Source organism: Micrasema longulum, unplaced genomic scaffold, assembly GCF_059751315.1.
Source record: "Micrasema longulum isolate JH-2025_06_02 unplaced genomic scaffold, ASM5975131v1 h1tg000984l, whole genome shotgun sequence".
Lineage (NCBI taxonomy): Eukaryota > Metazoa > Arthropoda > Insecta > Trichoptera > Brachycentridae > Micrasema > Micrasema longulum.
The window spans coordinates 129,058-150,257 of record NW_028278174.1 but is presented as its reverse complement, the minus strand read 5'-3'; the positions used below and the strand labels follow the sequence as shown (position 1 = coordinate 150,257).

General features: G+C 31.9%; 1 protein-coding gene and 1 long non-coding RNA gene across 2 annotated transcripts in view; both read right to left on the bottom strand.

The window, feature by feature from the left end:
• Window positions 1-21,200, bottom strand: part of LOC148277765 (uncharacterized) — a gene marked incomplete at its 3' end in the record, with an annotated part of 184,750 nt that overhangs the window by 151,773 nt on the left and 11,777 nt on the right. The gene's annotated exons all lie outside the window — the stretch shown is intronic.
• Window positions 580-3,800, bottom strand: LOC148277766 (uncharacterized). The gene is made up of 3 exons (XR_015823374.1): window positions 3,684-3,800; window positions 2,077-2,259; window positions 580-756 (listed from the first exon to the last, which is right to left on the bottom strand). It is a non-coding gene; the product is annotated as an uncharacterized LOC148277766 (long non-coding RNA).

The window sequence follows — 21,200 nt, the reverse complement described above, 5'->3', positions numbered from 1 at the left end:
TCTTTTTTATGTAGCACTGATTGAAAACACCGTTTATTATTTTATTTTTGTGTTATTTATATGTTATACTAAAAATATTCATAATTAAAAATAAAATCAACATATACAGGATGTTCTTTAAACCGTGTTACATTCTAAACCACGATCATTATGAGCAAGAAGACATATTGGCACATTAAAGAATATTTTTTTTAAAATAAAATATCAAAAAAAGCAAATAGTTGCTTACTTCTGCAGGAGTGAAACGGGGAGGGGGAAGGGGGGAGTTTGACACTGTGCCGCGCTCCCCTCACTTCTCCCCTGCAGAAGTAAGCAACCATTTGTTTTTTTAAATTTTCTTTGTTCCAAATATTTTTTTAAATATGATAATATGTATTCTTGCCCATACTGATCATCGTGGTTTCGGATGTGACAGGGTTTAAAGAACACCCTGTATATATATTGCAACACAGAGAAATTATTTAGGAGAAGCAGTATGGAAGTCTATACATTTACAGGGCTTATAACCTGTAATTGGCTGGTTTAATTTGCCTCTTTACTCACTGTGTAACATTCACTATTTTGCCTATGTTTGAACATCCATATTTCCTCAACTCTTCCATCTGTTGACTTTTGTGAAATAAAAGTCGTGACTGTGACAGCCGGTGACTGCCGGTGACTGCCGGTGACTGGCCCTGAGTGTCACCCGGGGGCGTTCTGGTGCTGTAGAGAGTAGTAACCAACATTTCCCTAACTGTCGACATAAAGGGGTTCGACCTGGGAGAAGGATTTATTTATTTATTTTATTTGTTCTTCCCCTTGTCCCTACCTTGCAGACGATGAGGGGGTGGGGGTTTTAGAGCGACAGTGAAAGGGACATTGAAAGTTGTAAATGTAAATATTTGTTCGCGCGTTTCCTTACTGAATTTGGTTAGTAGAGTAAGAAATATAATCAATTCGTAATGAAAAAAAAATTGCTTGCTTGTATGAGTGAATCCGAAGAAAGACATTTAGTCTTTGAAACGGATTCGGGTATGTGGTGGATGCTTTCAATGTTGACTTTTGTACAGTAAAAGAACTGAAACCTTTATCATGCGGGTGAGATTCATCTGGCGGAACCAATTCACCGACTAGGCAACGCCTTAAAACAATTTTCCAATTTTTATACTTCTTTTTTTAGCATTTGGACGTTCTCAAAACATTGTTGGATAAAATAAACAAATCATTGTAAGAAGTTCCTCTCCATTGTGTGCACCAAAATTGTTTTATCTTTGATGTCATGGGAAACGTTAATGTAAATACATGTATTAAAATTGTAAAAAATTATGTTTAGTAGTAATATTGTATTCATCAATGTTTTGAGTATCTTCAAATGCTTGCAGACTGGCTAGATTTCCTCCCTAGGGAGTTATTTAGATTAGAATGGTGAATGTTAAGTGCGTGAAGTGGCCGCTTAAACCAGCCGATAACAGCCTTGTTAATGCCTAGACTTCCATATCCCCTTTTAAAAAATGTTTCCCTCTTTGTTACAACAAATTTATATCCAAATAACTCAGCCAGTCTGCAAACATTTGAACATATTCAAAACATTGTTTTAACTAACTGGTAAAAGAAGAAGTATAAAATTGGAAAATTGTTTTCAGGCGTTGCCTAGTTAGTGGAATTGGTCCAGCCGGATGAATCTCACCCACATGATTAAGGTTTCAGCTCTTTTACTTCATAAAAGTCAACAGATGGAAGAGTTGAGGAAATGCGGATGTTTGAACACAGGCAGAATAGTGATTGTTACACAGTGTGAAAGTGGCCACGTAAACCAGCCGATGACAGGTCATAAGCCCTGTAAATGCCTATACTTATTCCCTTCTCAAAAATGTTTTCCTCTGTGTTGCAACAAATTTATTTGAAATATTTTATAGTTATATTTTTTATCTGAATAAACTAAAAAAAATAATTCATATTTGCTTTGCAAGCAGGTTTCAAGTTAGGCCCAGGTCCTTATGACCCTGTTTTTAATTGTCAAATATTTATTTTTTAATGAAAATTTATGTTAAAAATACAATCAAAGTAATATTCGCAAAATAAAGTCTGTGTTCTTACCTTTTTATAAAACAAAGTTATTCTCCTTGGAAAGCACCTTCCTAGTTATCCCATTAGGTATCTTCTGTCACAAATTATTACTGTCACAAAATACTCACTATCCTTTCATCAGTCACATTTTCACTAGTAAATATGTCCCATGGCAGATAACACTGTATTGCTGCTGATACGAAATAAAATGAACTCATGGAACGATAAAAAATATTCATAACAAAGCGAAGCATTGAAAAACGTGCAGTGAATGACATGATAGAGTGAATAAATAAATAATTAATAAGTATCTATGCAGTGCATGTAATTTTATGCAAGAAGTATTGGAACATAATAGACCTGAATTACATAAAGACAAATGCGGCTGATGTTATCGCTTGAAATTTTATGTTTTTTTCTACTCTGTATCATAAAGTTAGCGATGTATTGTTTATTATTTCACTATGATACTTTGACCTCCGTACATATATGTTATTTAATTCAAATTTTCAAGATCATTATGAAGTTTGATGAAAAAAAAACGTTTAATAATTTGAATATGATGAGAAAATCCAGTGATTTTTAATTTTTTATATTTGTTTGTAGAATTTTAAAATAAGCCACGAATATGTGTTTTTTAATTTTTATGTATCGTATTATCAGCGCTATGATTTCGTGTTTCCAAAATTACTCCGCGTGTGACGTCTCAAGTTTTCTTCCGCTTCTTCTCGGTCAGTTATGCCGATAAATCCGTTGGCGGTAAATAAACCGGAAATCTTCCACCATTATTTTTTAAAGGTAACCAAATGGATTGTTTCATGTGAACTAGTGACGTCGTTTAAAGTAGGTCGTTTTTATTGAAAAAAAAAATTTAAACTCGTACGTTTTCAAGAAACTTTGCCGTATAATTTTTACCGCGTGTAAGAAAACATTATTTGTATCCAATTTCCCGTAGAGCTGAAGTTCTTTATTGTTTAACTGCTAATTTCTTAAAATATATATTTATATTTTTCAAATATGGCGAACCATAGATTATTCACTGCACTTGTGTACATTGACTCGATTTGTCTCTAAGTAAATATTAATTGAGTAATGACGAATCACTATTGTTGAACGAATCTTTTCTTCGCAACGGTTATGATACATCAATATTTATATTTACAAAATACGTAAACAATATTAATAAGATAGATCGTATTGACTGATTTATCATTTCTAATAAACGTTACACAGGCATAAAACATTATCCGTTTATTTCGAGCTAATTTCGCGAGTACAGGTAAATAATCAAATCTGTTTTCAATCAAAACTTAGGGAATAGATGTTTGCCAAACTATTTGTGTAGTCTCGATACATCGGAATCATTCGGTACTTTATTTATCTTTACTCGTGAAACTTCTACTTGAAAACAGAAGCGGAGTAAACCCGTATTTTAAAATTGAACGGAAACGACGAACGGCCCATTTTGTAAGTTGCGAAGTTTGCCGGGTATGTGTGTGCATGCATGTATTATGACGGTACACGAAACAAAAGTATGTTGATCGAAAAAAATGCATCCGAGTTCTCCGCCGAGATGAGAGCTCCATCCGTTAGAACAATCGAGCAGCAAAAGTGAAACGAGACAGTGAAAAAAGTACCTCGCGAAAGAGAGAGAGTTGCTCGCGTTATTTTCGTGCAAGCGAAGTTTCAGCCGCGAACGCGTGAAAACTACTCGGAGCGGACACGACACGGCCCGCGCGCGGTGCGACCGTAACACTCGCCGCAACGAGACTGACAGCGCCTCGGCTTCAGGTGGGAGGCCTTCTCGGCCCTCCCCCTCTCGCGACTCCCGCCTCGAGCCCGCAAGCAGGTGTGGCATCCTCCCCAACCCTCTGAGCTCCCGGTGGCTTGTAATATTTGACAGCAGCGAAACAATCGCTACTCCGGGCTTTCTGAAAAGACGCGAAATGGGCGCCGGCGCCGGTAAATCTGATATGCGGGGCTCCTCTCGTGCGGGAAAAGCTTCTAAAATATGCATTTGGAAATGCGTGTAAACACACAACTCTCCAAGAACATTGTTTACTCATATTTTATTTATTTAATGAATTTACGGACAATGTCCAATTTAAACAAAGCATATAACGAAAAACAATAACAATACCGTAACAAATAACAGAAGCAATACAACAAAGAAAAGTAAAGATAAGTTAATGATTAAACAGGCATTATAGAATCCAGGTTAATTTTACAAATATACAGTAAATTTATTAGGAATATTTTTTCAGTCTCTTTGTAAAAAAACTCAATTTACAATCAAAATAATTCAGATCCTGATTTTCATTTACAACTCTAATAATTCTGGGTAGAGGCCCATGAAAACCGTAATTAGTCTCATGATGACCGAGAAACAGAATTTCATTATTTCTGAGTCTACGTGAAGGAACATTAATGGATATTTGTTGGAGAATAGTCAAATATACTATTAAGTATTTTAAACATGCAAATTAAATCTGCATTAAATCGACGTTGTGGGAGACTGGATATATTTAGGAAAAGTTCCATGTCAGTATAGTTATACATAGTTATCTCTTATGATTTCTAGTTATTACGCATTTTTAAAAATAAATTTATGCTGAACTGATTCGATGCGATTTATATGAGTAACGTACGAAGGAGACCATATTACAGAGGCGTATTCAAGAATGGGACGAACCAATGAGTAGTAAAGTGATGTAGCTGTATTAACGAATCCAAATGATTTAAGAGATTTGTTATTTAAATAGTCAATGTGTTCATGAAAATTTAATTTGTTGTCTAGAATCACTCCGAGATTTTTTATTGAAATTACAACGGAAAAAAATTGGTCATTAAGTTTATAATCAAAGGTAATATTTTTTTAGATCTACGGTAAGAAATTATTTTGCATTTGTTGATATTCAATTCAAGGTTATTTATTTTGTACCAGTCATGAAAATAATCAATTTCATCTTGTAGAGCAAGACAGTCACTAACATTATTATTACTTTAAGAATCTTATTATCGTGCAAAAGGCCAAAATGTTGTTGTAAAGAACGTATTGACCTCATCACTAACAAATAAATTAAAAAGAAGGGGGGCTAAATGAGCACCTTGCGGTACACCTGAAGTAACCATAAAACTATTCGAGGTAAAATTATCAATCGTGACACTTTGATTTCTTTGCGGTCTCTACTCCGCGGTAACCTCCAATAAAAAATAATGGCGGTATGAATAATAAAAACGATGAAGAAGAATTTAACGTCAGCCGGAACAATTGAATTAAGCATATACTTTGTGGATTTAATTAGCGCTTTAAATGAACTTCCGCATTTCACCACATTCGGGCCGATCGCGGATTAAGGGTTGGCAAATCCTCGTGCCGGGAGTTTATTCCGTGCAGTGTGGTAAATACAATAAACAGCCTCCGTAGGTAAACTGGAAGGTTGTATGTAGGCACTAGGCACGGGCACACTTTACACGGACATACATTATTGTGTAATACCAGTCTGGCCCACGATTCACCCCTATTAATCTCCCTAGCAATGATGTTTACCACTGGATTTCCGTGGCTTTATTTATAATCCCACGTTAATAAGTAATCCTTTACAAGGATTGTTCGGTGTTTCTGCCAACATTTGCATAACAGAAGAACAAACAGATTTAGGACATTGTATACATAAATATATCACAAAAATTCATACCGAACAACACTCGTACGGCGCACAATATATAGACTCACGTATCGTACATATTTAGGTAGGCAATTCCCGTATTTATTTGCTGGCATTATTCAAAGGCTTGTAGTGAATTAACCCGCCAACTCGTGTTTAAGAGATTTATTCACATGTGTAAATAAATAAAACAGAATGGAATATACCATGTTTACGTTCTCAACAAGTGCTGAATAGCAAATGGGCATTTTAGTTCTAATTAATAGGAAACCCTTTGTTAAATTTCCATAACTCTCTATTTTACATGTAATTAATAGGCATTACATTATTGTGGTATTTGCCAAGTGCGATGCTCCAGGTAACTGAATATTTTTTTATTTATTTCTTTATTTGATACTTCACATGAATATATAACATTAAAAAAATATATATACAGGGTGTTCTTTAAGCCCTGTCACATCCGAAACAGTGATGATCAGTATGGGCAAGAAGACATATTAGTATATTTTTTTAAATATTTAGAACAAAGAAAATTTTTAATAATAAAATATTAAACAAAACAAATAGTTGCTTACTTCTGCATGGGAGAAGCTAGGGGAGCGCGGCCGCGCGTTTTTGGCGGATCAGACTCTCCCTCCCCCGTCCTTGTTTCTCTCTTGCAGAAGTCGGAAACCATTTGCTTTTTTTTGATATTATATATTTTTTTAATTTATTTCGTTTTTAAAATTTATTTTTATGTGCCAATATGTCTTTTTGCTCATACTGATCGTCGTGGTTTAGGATGTGACAGGGTTTAATGAACACCCTGGATAATAAATTAATAAAACACAATGAATTCTTCACTGAGAAAACCCATGCCGAGAAAAACAGTTTCCAATATTTTTAGTTGTGATATAGTTAAGTTGAATTCATTTGTTTTTTACGCAGACAATAGTTCCGAATAGCTTTTTTCTAAATATTCAATCATAATTCGTTTTAAATTTTAATCCATTCTTGAAAGCGTTCTCATTTATTTATTTTTGGGATGATTCAGATCAAACCTATTATTTTATGACTATCTGTCTAAACTGTTAAAAAAATACAAAGAAAACACACTAATAAATATTTTACAAATCTCTAGCCCAAAGCAATAGCTAGGTAAACCGGAAATTTTTAGATACACATACAAGTATGTTAATATCTAAATTATTTGTAAAAATAAATCATTAAGGTTAGATAGTTAACCTATGTGAAAATGCTGCATTCATAATCTACTTCAAATAATTTAATTCAGTCCGACCCTTGGCACCACTCAAAATCCGATTATCTCAGAACATGTTCTTCAAATTGTTTTACTGTGCTGACGTAAATACTAATGCAGCTAAAGATTCATGCGTAGATAGAATTTGCAATTTCTATTTTTTATTTTTTTTTATTGACATAAACGGCAAGTCTGCCTTTTACAAAATTTATAATACTAACATAATTGGCTTACTATATTTTAAAAAAAAACATAAATTTCCTTTTAACCAAGATTTATAAAAAATTAAAACCCAAAAATTATACAAAATTTATAAAAAAAAATTAACCTAAAAATTAAACAAGAAGGAAGCTTAAACAATTTAAGAATAAACTTAAAAAACAAATTAAATAATAAAATATGTTATATAACATAAGAAAGTCGTAAGTTATGTTTCATACTGCTGGGCAAAGTGGTTACTTGTCAAAATGACTACGACAATCACATTTATTTTTTTTGTGTTCTCACCGGGAATCTAACTCGGAACCTTCCGTGTGACAGTCAAGCGTCTTGACCACTACACCACAGAGGCCGCGGAGAGGAGAATATGATATACTATCGCCTGGTAACAGAGGACTTCATGGATTTCTATTAAACACCGATATCACATAAGTAGCGTTGTTAAGTGATCATTTTACAGAATATGTAATATTCACCATTCAGTCTATGTTTTGACATCCACATACCATCAACTATTCCATCTAAAATCCCATCATCCATGTAAAAATATTTGGAAAAAAAAACTATACAACGCGTCGAGATTTTAAAGTATCAGGAATGGTAATGATTATTCAACCATAGACCAACCCAAACCCGATAAATGACAGCGACACGCTATTTCATTTCATTTTCGTCGCATAATAATATCACTACGCAGCGTAAATAATTGTGTATGTCAGGAAATTATTGCGTGATCTGACTTACGGCCAGTAGCTCAATCACAAATAACTATCGACGTGCTTAAAAACATGCTAAGCATTTGAGCGATCACAATAAACAATAATGAACACTCTGAAGTTATCGCAGTCATAAGTCAACGCTCGTGTCGGTTTGTTTTTTGATTTCATCGTAAATAAATACAGTTAATTGGCGAATAATCGGCGCTTACTATAAAAAAATAATACAATTATTGCATTTGCAAAATAGTAAGGTGTATCTAATACAAAAAAGTAAAAATAGAATTATAATTACTATGGCGACTGCTTTTCTTGACATTTGGCTTGCCAACCGCCGCGCTGACTAAATGCAATAAATAGCATGATAAATAATAAATAAATACATAAAAATTACACTTTTAGAGCATTATTCATATTTACACCGGTGAAATTCTAATATGTCATTGCGCAGCAGGATCATACGTAGCAAAACGAAAATATTTTGACATTTAATATGAGTTGTTCACGGATGTTCGATTGTGATCGCGAATACGATTAAAAAAATCCAGACAACCTAAAAGGTGTAAGCTGACTATTGACGACAAGCCAGTGGAACAGGTCTTGAGTTTCAGATACCTGGGGTGGTATTCTCAATCTTCTCTATTCCTAGAGAGTTATTAATTTACGGATTTTGATTTTTGCCTACGTTTACATTTTGCTTCATATATGGCCACACCGATGATTAAACGTCAAATAAATATGAACACGTGAAATCAAACAAGATGATTTTCATTAAGAACATTATTGCGATCTTAAGTTACACACTTTAAACACTTACGTCTTACTTTAAACACTTTATTAGATTGAATTGACCAAACCGCATTTTTTTTCTATTTTTTAAGCAATTTAATTGTCAAAATAAAATGTCACTAGATTCTGCCTTATTGACATATAAGAGTATCTAGGCATTCGGAAGCTGCCACTGTAAAAAATAAAATTTAGTTATTATATTTTTCAATCTGTTTTACTATCTTTCTAAGAGACCTTATCGAGAATCGGCCTTGGAATCACTCACTACTACCTCAGAAGATAAAAACAGACGATCGTTAAGCATATCGTTAAGGCAATGGTCAAAAGTCATATAAAAATCATGTTTAAACGAGTATTTTTTGCTTGAATTGGGATTCATTGGGGTTTATATTCGCTTTGGAGGGGGCACTTTCTATCACAGAAGCCTATTTAAAATAAAAATGAAAACTATTTTTATTGTTATAAATGTCAAAATATTTAATATGAGTTGTTCACGGATGTTCGATTGTGATCGCGAATACGATTAACAACCATGGTGAGAAACTGTTATCACGTCGCTTATCAGCACGTCGATAGTTATTTGTGATTGAGCTACTGATTGTCTTACGATCTATTTGCAGGAACCGATTGCGGTCGTCGAATATCAGTAGTTATGTTTTCCTTTGTAAAAAACGTTTAAAATACAAATATTAATTATTTTACTGCCTATTTTGTAACTCAGTCCAGAACCAGTCGCCTCTTTTATAATTTCATTTATTATAGAATAGTGGATGAAATGATGTATGATGGAATTATAGAATTAAGAATAGTCCAGAAGGAGCGTAGAATCATATTTGAATACATCGGACTATGTTCTAAAAACCCCCCACCTTGCCCCACTTTCACCGCGCGCATGCGTGAAATTGCCGCTTAATGTTGGCAGATCGTTAAAAATATAATCGTAACACAAATGTGAGATAATTATATATTTTTTAAAAAGCAATTTATTAATTTCTCTTAAATTTTATTGTATACGCGGAAACATCGATTGACACAACAAAGCAGATTAGTAAAGGATCATTTAATAAGAGTTATTGAATTAATAAACCTTGAACTTTAAAAATAAATCAAATTTTATTTTACATGAAACAGATATTTTTATGTCATGTTAAATAATATCTAATATTTTAAAGAAAGTGTCGGTCAAATGTCCACCATGGCGTTGTTTACTTCCAGAGGTCAATTTCTCGTTAGTTTTCTCATAAGATGAGCAAAGTAGCGTAAAAAATTTGACTTCCCTGCCAACACTTACAAAGTGTCTATTTTGTTTTCTTTGACAATCTGAGCGATGGAAAAATAATTTAATTTTTAAATAATGCATTTGCTACTTATACATGCATTTGCTACTTACACATGAAATGTGATCCCATCCTGTTTCTTTAAGATCCCAGCAGTATTTCTTCACTTTGAAACGACACAACAAGGCACAGTTGAATTCAAATCGTTAATTGCGTACTGAGCGACGTCTACAAAGAAACTAATGGGTCAAAACGTAAAGCTTCTTCTTTAATAGTAGTTTACTCGCCTTCTGTTTGATGCGCGTTTGCAATTTCTGGACTATTCTTAATTGTATAGATTTAATAATGAAGATTTTAATATTTTTCAAAAACGTTATTATTATTATTGAATTGCACATTAAAATTACTTTTATTTTATTCTTTTTGACATATCAACAATATACGGGGGGCGAAACCCAGACCTTGTTTACGAGAATATTGACAAACTAAAAATATTTTTGATTAAAACAACTGGTTCAAGAATAAGCATAAAAAAATTAACAAAATTTTCTTGCCTTTACTAGTATCAAGGCAAAGTAGTTCATTCTGATAACTCTCACCCGCATCAATAAAGATTTTAACTCTTTGACTTCACAAAAATCAACAGATGAACAAATCGACGAAATACGGATGTTAAAACATAATTATATGCAGAATTGTGAATGTTACACAGCGTGTGGAACAACTGAGGTTGAGAACATTTCAGAGAATTAATTATTCAGCATTTAATTCGGTATATAATTTAAACATTAATTCGGCCCAATGTGCTTTCAGACGAACGGTATACCTACTTACTAACGTATCTTTATACCTACTGACGAAAATTAGGAATTCAAAAACAGATTCACGATATGAGCTTATATTTATAATATGTACATATCCGGGCAAATGAATAAACAGTGATGTATATGAATCCCAATCGTAGATGCGCTCTGTAGCTGCAAGACGTACTGGGATATTTATTAATTGTACAGCGCCTTTGAGGTAATTTTCACAAAAATGGCGCTGTATAAATTATCCAACTATATATATATATATATATATATAAAGGCCGTTTACACGTAGACAATGCAATATTGTTCTATTGCAGGGCACGATCTTTGTCCACGTGTATACAGCCATTTTTAGGATAGTTCATTGTTCCGAGACATTGTCACGTGTGATCTTATGACAACAGCGATTAGTTTGACGTGAACGTGTCGCTCCTGCGAATTTTTTCTGGCAAAAATGGCATCAGAAAATATCATTTTATTATTTACTTCGTCCTTTAATAATTCCATTACATCTTGGTATAAAATAAACAGTATTTTTTGTGAATTCGCTATGACTCCATGAACTTTAAAATTTTTCCTTCTTTTAAAAAACACGCACTATCCTGGATTCAAACTAAAGAAATTAACTCTTTTCTATGGTATATTTTGTTGCCCTATAGTAATAAGAAATATTTTTTATGTTTTCTTGATATTTTTTATTTTATTTTATTCAATTACTATAAAATAAAAAAGTACTAAGTATCTAATATTTTACAGAATGATATGAAAAACTTTATAAAACAATTTTTCGTCCCCAGCAAAAATACTGTTCTCTTATTTGGTCACCTTACTATTATGTTAGTATTAATAGACTAGAAGGGGTCCAACAAAAATTCTTCAAACAGGTCGACTACCGGTTAATCTAACTACGCTGAAAGTATGCAATACCATGGAATAAACTCTCTTAAAAATCGATGAATAATATTAGACCAGTTATTTTTATACAAATAATAAAATTGATTCCCCTGATCTTCTTGAAAGACTTCCATTCCTTGTGCCATCTAGACCGACAAGACGAAATCTTCTCTTTTACACAGATAACGCGTCAACAAACTATTTGAAACAATCTATAATACCTAGAATATGATAATAGATTTACCAAAGCTGATATGTTTTTGACAATTTAGGTCAAAAATCATAGAAATATTGAGAGAAGCTGATATTTCATTTAATTATTAAATACATATTTATCGTGTTTTATCATTTACATTTGTTATATTTAACATAATTTAAATTATTGTAATGCGTGTAAACAATTTTTTTGGTGTGTGCATGAGTGTCCTACACTAATATACAAAGAAATTGTCAATATTTGTGTACATAATGTTTGTTAACCCAATAAAAATAAATGAATAAATAGTCTTTGTATGTACATAATTGTTTTATGTTCTATTTTTGTTTAATCAGTTTATGATTTTTTTATGTAACTTTCAGCAATGTTTTAAGTATTTCCAAATATTTGCAGACAGGCTGGATTTCCTCCCTTGAGAGTTGTTAAAAACTTTTACTTCACAAAAATCAATATATGGATGAGTTGAGGAAACGTGGATGTTTAAACATAGGCAAAATAGTAAATGTTACACAGTGTGTTAAGTGGCCACTTAAACCAGCCCTGTAAATGCCTAGACTTCCATATTCCCTTCCCAAAATGTTTTTTCTTGCTTTTGCAACAAATTTGGTTTTTAATTTTCCTCTATACTCAGCTGTCTCAGAGTCCCCAATAACCCAGATAACCCCAATGCTATTTCATCATTATTGATAACCGCGATTTTCTGTAACATATTATTAAGATTGACGCATTTACTTTACCAACGCAGTGTCATATGCACCATCAGTTGCGGGGGTTTGAAGGTGAATTTTAAGTTGTGTGTTCATATTTTTTTGTGCTTCGTTCAAAGCGTTTTATACACATTCAGGAAAGCATCGCGTAGTGTACATAGATACAATATACATACTCGTTCACGTGAGAAGTTATACCTTGCACGTGTACTTACACGGTAAACTGTTTCCACCTTTCGTGGACATCTGTTTCCAGGAATTTCTCATCTGCTGGCCATTATGCCACACAAAGAAGCCAGCTCCGGTCCTTTATATTAGAAATCTTTCGTGAACCGCACCATCAAAGTGAAAATCAGGTTTATTAGTACAGCGCGGCACAGCGCCATTTTGTACAGAATACAAACAACATGCACAGAGCTCAATTGATTTGATTCTGTATATTTTCCTTCTGAAATGCGAAAACTACAAAAATAATTATTTACTAACTTCACATTTTTAGCGAAAAATATCGCGTTTGAAATGATACCCTAAAACATTTAAAGTTATTTTGATACAAGGTATCGAGTATTATATCAACACCACGGTTTAGAGTTTAAACTTTATATAAACAGGATTTATTTATCAACGGACATTGTCCATTTAAACCATTTTAATATTACAATAAAAGAATAGTTATAAACATTTTTTTTAAAAGAAAAGAAGCATCGTCAAACATAAGGGACATCAAGACAAGAGCTAGACTATTTATAAAGTGCTCGTTTAAACCGTTGTAAACTCAAACCAAAAAAGTCCAGATCTTGTGTTGACAAAACGACAAAGAAGGGTCATTAGAGAATTAAGGTCATAGTTTATTCTATGCTGATCGATGAACAGTACTTCATTTTTTCTCAACCTACGAGTCGAAAAATGAAATTTTACTTGTCCTAGCAATGATGGAACATCGATTATACTATTTAGTAAGCCGAACATATATATGGAATCAATATTAGTTCTACGTTTTTGTAGACTAGAAATATTTAACATTGACTATATCAGCATAAGAATAATTACTTATCTTTAGTCCAAGCTTCCACGCTATTTTTGACTGATTCAGTGTGATTTTTGCAACAAATTTATGCAAAAAATAGAATGCAGACCAGACCACGGAGGCATATTCTAGAAGAGGGCAAACAGTTGAGCAATAAAGAGTTTTGATTGTACAGACATTGGCAAAATCAAAGGATATTATATTTCAGTGATTTATATACTGTATTATCCCTATGCTCGTTGTATGTCAGTTTATAGTCCAAAACAGCGCCCAAATCTCTGATGGACTTAACTACATCAAATTTGATTGGATGGATTTAAAAATAATTGATTTAGTTTTATTTATTTATTATAAACGCCCGTATGGCTTTTACATGACAGATACAAAATGAAAATTCAGGCGTTTTGATTTTTAGTTTAATTCAAAATATTGTGTGAGGTGTATACTAACTATTTATTGTTTGTTTTTACTGGCCTTCAATAACGGTCGATGCCGTTGCGTCGAACACTTTCACCCACGTGGCATACTTAAAAAAATAAACATTTTTTTATATTTTCGGGACCTTTCAGACCTTTAATACTCTTTATTAGGTTATAGAAACATTATTTTTTTTAAATACGTATGTAAATGCAATATTATTTTACATAAAAAAGAAAATTTAAATCTTTGTTATCCCTAAACACTTTTATTAATTTATTTATTTACTTAAAGACAGTTTATTACACATTATTAAAGACATAAGTCTAAACTCCATAGGACTAAAAGTACTGTGTTGAATTGGGACGAGAAATTCATTGACACATGAGTATATCATAATAAATATTTTATATGATCGTTATTATTGTTATTATTTTTCTTTATATAGGATTCATCGAATCTCTTAAAATCGTCAATAAATAAATTATAACAATAAAATTTAAATCAATAATTAGTAAATTAAACCTTTCAAACGAATTTAAATAAAAAAAAACAAAATCAGGAAATCAAAATCACTAATCGCGAATCGAATGCCAAGCTGTCTTGTCCTGCAAGTATGCATCTACTCTATAGTAGATATTTTTAAACAGGCTGTGCTTGACAAAATCTTTTTAAAAAAATGTTGGTAAAGCCTCAATTTTAAGAGCTACAGTTTCTTGCAGTTTGAGGCAAAACAATTATTATTTTTTTAATGTCTAGTAGTGAGCACAAAAGCATATCTTTATTTAGTGTTGAACCTATGGAAATATCTTTTTCTTCTAAAGTCAACAACACAACATTTATAATAATAAAAAAAAACAAATATATTACGGCACATCAATATGGTAAACAGCGAACTCAAACATTCGGAAAATTATCAAGGAGTTTCCCTATCAAATCCCTCCCACTAAGTAAAATCCAGTCTTTAACTCCTCTCTTGAAAATGGTTTTTGTCCTTAAGAGCTTAATACGCTCTTCCAAAATATTGAACACTGTCAGTGCGATAAAGGATAGATGTCTCTGAGCAAAAGTCGTTCGGGTTTTGGGTATGACATATTTCGTGCTCCAGGAAAACCTAGCACGAACATTTTGCTGAGATCTCTCCTTATTGTTCGACCAGAAGTGCTTCTTTTAGGTACAGTTGTCTCATATCCAGCATCTTCATGTATTGGAACAAATGTTCTGGCGGGTATGTTGGAGGGCACCGCATTGTTATTCTTAATGATTATTTTTCTGGAATACACTATCAAGTAATAGTTTATTAAAAGGAAATTAAGTAAACATCGTCAAAAAGGTCTAAGAATATCCGTCCAATATCTTTTGTACGAAAAACCGATTCTTGAACATTATTATAATTTAAAATATTTAACAATATTTTTAGTTTGTCCAAATTTTTGTCGACAAAAACTGGATTCAACCCTCTAGGGAGTTGAATTATTAATTTAATATTAAAATATTATAACAGAGATGAAGAGCATTTTAAAGAAGGGAATATAGAAGTCAAGGCATCACAGGACTTATATACACAAGACGCATATCACCTGTCATTGGCTGGTTTAAGTGGCCACTTTACACACTGTGTAACAAACCTGGTCCAAGAAGAACTATAAAATTGTAAAATATTTTCAAACGTTGCCTAATAAATCTCACCCGCATCAGTAAAGGTTTCAGCTCTTTAACTTCACAAACAAACATATGATGAATAACTGAAAAAAAAAGATATTCAAATGCATGCAAAATGGTGAATGATGCATTTTATGAATTAATAAATGAATGTTAAAATAATTCATTTCAAATAAATATTATAACGCATTGTCAATACATTCATTTTGGTGTGGGGCGTTATTTTACAACTGTATCTTTTAAAAATATAATAAATATATTTTTGGTTTCATAGAACAAAACCCACGTTTACGGCAATTACTGTAGGTGTAGATAGTAGGTACGTGGACCATTCCTCCCTAACTGAGGCAAAAATAAAAAACTGGATACGCCGGAATAAAGTTTCTTTCAACACTCTTCGAAGTCAATATATCATTACTTATACCAGCAAAAACTCCTCGATGGGGAAACCTGTCGTCGGGGAACGTACCCACCATTTTTTGTCAGAATTCCATGATCGATGCAATCATTTTTACCAAAATGACCCAATTACTATTGTGATAAATTCCACCTGAGACATCTGGAGAAAATCCGGTACCCTCGTCATTATTTACAATTTTTCAATTAGTTGTAAAGTATAACCTTTCGATTTTCAAATTTTTAGTTAATCAAAAGTACCTACGTAAAGCAAATCTAACAAAATAATAAATATATAAAGTTTTATACAAAAACACCAACAAAAACACATGGAAGTTGAGGGCTTTTAATTGTTTTTGTACTTTGCTCTTGTGGTGTGAGTATCTTTATATAATATTCTTCTGTGATGTCACTGAACTCCTAAACGGCTAAACCGATTTACGTGCGGTTTTCAGCGAAATGTAGATCTTTGCGCTGCGCGTGTTCGTAAATATTCAAATATTCAATCGAATCTCTTAAAAAAAGTTAGAAGTATTTTATTTAATTTAATTTTTATTGGAGAAATCAACAGTTCTACATACATATTTTTAGTAATCAAACAGATATAGTGTATAAACTCAGAACTAATAACAGATTTCCACATAGTATACAAAGTAAGTAAAGAAAATATATTACATATCAAATAAATACATACATTTTATACATATAAAAATGTTATTTTCATGTACTCAATAATCAAAGATTTTTTTAATATTTATTTTAAGAACATTAAGTTACTTAACATATTGCAACAGAGATGAAGAAGATTTAAGAAAAGGTAATATGGAAGTCTAGGCATCTACAGAACTTATGACCTGTCAATGGCTGGTTTAAGTGGCCACTTTACACACTGTGTTACATTCACCATTCTGCCTATATTTGAACATCTATATTCCTTCAATTCTTTCATCTGTTGATGTTTGTGAAGTTAAAGAGCTGAAATCTTTATTTATGTAGGTGAGATTCATCTAATTGAATTATTTCACCGGCAACGCCTGAAAATGTTATTTTTTCAATTTCTATACTTCTTCATGGACCAGGTAATTTATCAACAATATTTTGAGTTTGTCCAAATTTTTGTAGACAAGGACTGGATTCAACTCCCTGGAGAGCTGTTTATATTAACATATTACAACAGAGATGGTTGGTGAGTGGTTTTATACAAATTTTATTAACATAATATATAAATTTTTAGTTTAGGAATTCAATAATAAACAAGTACCTGGGTACCTACTTATCAATGAAAAGTATTTTTTAAAGCTAATAGCAGGCAAGCCAACGTTCTGGCAGGACAACGTCTGTCGGGTCCGGTAGTTATTATAGGCTCCAACGCTTAATTTATTTCTTTAATTTTTTTTCTAAGAATTTAATTTGAAATATTTCATTGCCTCTCCAGTATATATATATTTATTATTTTTTTAAAGCCAATCAACAGACTTAAGTTAGCCCTAAAATATTAGCATCAATGAGTAATACTTAATCTAAACAGTCTTAAAATCTATTTAAATTTACAAAAGGTATAATTAACAAAGGGTATAAATATGGCATAATCTAGGCGGACATGGCAATTGTGTCATCGCGAGTCAGGAGAGACTACACCGCTTGCTTCTTGAATGCCTGCCCCTGCTGTAGGAACACATCGACAGCACCGTTTAATGAGATTTCGTTCACTATTCTGAGGATCCTTGGCAGAGGGGAAAAGAATCCGATGTTAGTTTTATAATTTCCCACAGCCAAGACAAGATTGGTACGCAATTTACGGCGAGGTACATTGAGGTTTATCTGAGCAGTATTGAGTTTATATATACAATTTTAATGTTCATTCAATTTGATTTTCTTTGACCCTTTGATGATCAAATCATACGGCAGTATGGCCATATATCAAAATGTTTACTCCGTCCGAAACAACTAAATGTATTGATGCTTTGCATATATCTTTTAAGGATGATCAATCACAGGTATTGATTTAACATCAAAGGTACTGCAATAAACTTCAAATTCCATTTTATCAATTGGAAGAGCATTTCTCGGAATCAAACATCATTTCACGAATGATTTCTCAAAGCATTTGGGCTCAGAAATACTTCCACGTGAACATATTTTTACGAAAAGCAAAATATTTTTAAAATATCTGTTTTAATTATCATATGTGAAAAGGCGTTATTTATCTATTTGTATTTTTTATTTTCGTTTTTTCTGATCAGTAATAAAATATAGTTTCATTAATTTGATTATTTTTTTGCCTGATACACTGAGATATTGAAAATATATTGCAAGAGAGAAGAAAAACATTTCAAAAGGGAGTATGGAAGTCGAGGCATTTACAGGTCTTATGAGCCGTCATTAGCTGGTTTAAGTGGCTTCTTTACTCACTGCGCAACATTTTCCATTAAGTTTATGTTTAAACATCTACATTTCCTAAACTTCTTTTTAATATACATTTTTAAAAGAATAACCCGATAAGCCTCTTTTTTCGAGACATATCAGCAGGTAGGAAAAAAATTATATAGAAGGAAGTTAGGAATAATACACCCAGATGAATGAGGAAGTTCAGTACAACGAGAAATTGGATATAAAACATGTTTTCTTAAGCGCGGTAAAAAATAGAGCATTTGATTGTACAGCAAAGTTCCTCGAAAATGTGTTGTTAAAAAATCAATAAAAACGATTTTGTTAAATATGTACTACTTTGAAAGACTTCACTAGTTCTCCGAAATCAACCAATCACAGAGTGTTGTGATTTGTGATACATTTCCGGTTACCGGGAAGCCAACCTACCAATCAGGAAACCTCACCGTAGAGAATTTTTAACGTCACGGAGTAAATTCAAAATCACAAAACTTTAAAAAAAACATAGCGCTGATAATACAATAGATGGTTATTATTAATTATTATTTCGGCTTAGTTTGATAGTCTATTAACAAATAAAAATATATTTAAAAACACTGAACTTCCTCAGAGAAAAAATATTTGTTGGATTTTAATCACAAATTATAAGTTGAATATTTAAAATCTTTCAGTGTAAGTTGTGATGAATGATTTATTTTTTTAGCATTTATTGATAGCAAAGGATTGCGCTTTTTCTCATTAATAATTACTCTCGAGATCTTGTTACACAGTAAACACACAGCCAGTTTATTATCTTCCCCAAATTGGGGATTTTTCATTGAATTACTAATAATTATTACTAATTAGGACTATTAAGACCACAATGTGATGTAATAATGAACAAACACCGCGTGTCGCGACACGATCTACTCGCAAATGAAACAAATACGCCCGCTCCGTCACCCCCCCCCCCCCCCCGCATCGCAATGAGAGCGTAGCCGAATATTCGGTATTCGGCAAAATCACTATTCGTGGCATCACTTAGTATCATTATTTTATTGTTCTTATCTTTTCTACGTGTATTTTTGATCTGTTTGTTTAATTTCATGTACGCATTTTTCTTCGTGCGGGTATTGTAAATGGCTTAACTATAATAAATAAATAAATTATTTTACTTTAATAACTATTTTTTCGTACACAAGATGAAATAATGACTTGTACGAGTATTACAAATTGATTATCTTATCTTTTTCTTACAAAAATTATTAAGATTTGATGTGATTTGTATACTAATGTAGTGCCCTATAACCTATTAGGTGCGGAAAGGGAATGATGATTATAAATTGAATGCAAATATTTTGTTTATCGTCACATCATTTAAAAAGCGATAAAAATACTAAATGGAAAAATGTCAACCAGTTTCGTTTAACAATATGTCCCCCTAGACGGCATAACTTTATAGAAGTTAAAGCGAAGGTAAAGACTTTTGAAACCTTTGCATTTCTTATCGAAGATCTAAAAAGTTTTGTCCCGCCTGCGCCTGATGGAAAAATCTTGTTTTGAATCCTTAACAAGTACCCGTTCCAGATTTTAATATCATTACCAGTTACTCAAGTACATCAAATAAAGTTCCCATTTCAAAGCCCTCGTGAAGAGAGAATAATAATTTCGCAAAATTGAAGTCAATAAGTAATATCGACGAATGTTTGTCAATTTATTTGCGCAAAGCCTTGTAGTTAACTTTTTAAATCAAATCACTGAAAGTGTGAAAAAGCGGTGTTTGTTCGTTGTTGTTTATTAAAAAGCGCGTATACTTATCCTTCGATATAATTTTATAAAAAATATCGAAAAAGGCTAGATATAGTATTAACTATATACAGAAAATAAGTTTTTCTTCTTCTCTCCGAGTTTTTATTATTTACTCAGATAATTAAATTTTCGGACCATTTCCTTAAAGTCGTAAATAACTTGTGCTGGAAAAATGAAAATCGAGTTGTGGTAGAGTGAGATTTGAACCTCGGATCTTTGGCCCGTGAGTCCACAATACTACCACGGAACCACAACCCAGTTCAGTTACATATTATATCAATTAACTTTTGATAGGTTAAAATAATATGACTTTATATTGTACATATTCCCTTATGGTTTTTTCATATTTTCAATTCATTATATTTTTAATTTTCTTTTGATTTATTGATTGATTTGGTGTTTATTTAAGAAATTATGTTTATAGGGAAATTTAGGTATTTATATTTAAATTTTGGAGAAATTTAGAACAAAGTAAGTATTTATTGGCATACATGTATGTATTGTGAGTATTATATAACTTTATATGTGAGTATTATATAATACAAACAATGTAAAAGTATAAACAAATAAATATAAGGACAATCTTCACATTCGTTGGAAAATGCCCTAACAAGGCGAAACAATTGTCAGGAAATTTTTGGTTTTATATTTGTAAAAATAAAATAAAGTGTTTAGTAGACTCAAATCAGTGTCTGATTTCTTAAATTATAAGTTATTTAGATTTAATAATTTAAAAAAAAAAAATGTTTTAATTTTTTAAAATCATTTATTCTATTTTATTTAAATTTATGTTCCTTTTTTTCTTATTGTTGCATGACAATAAATAATTTTTTTACGTGTTATAAGTAAAATTGGGTCTGCATTATATATAAATATATATATATATTAATTTTACCAGATTAAAAATTATTGAATTTGTATCTATGATAACAGTAAT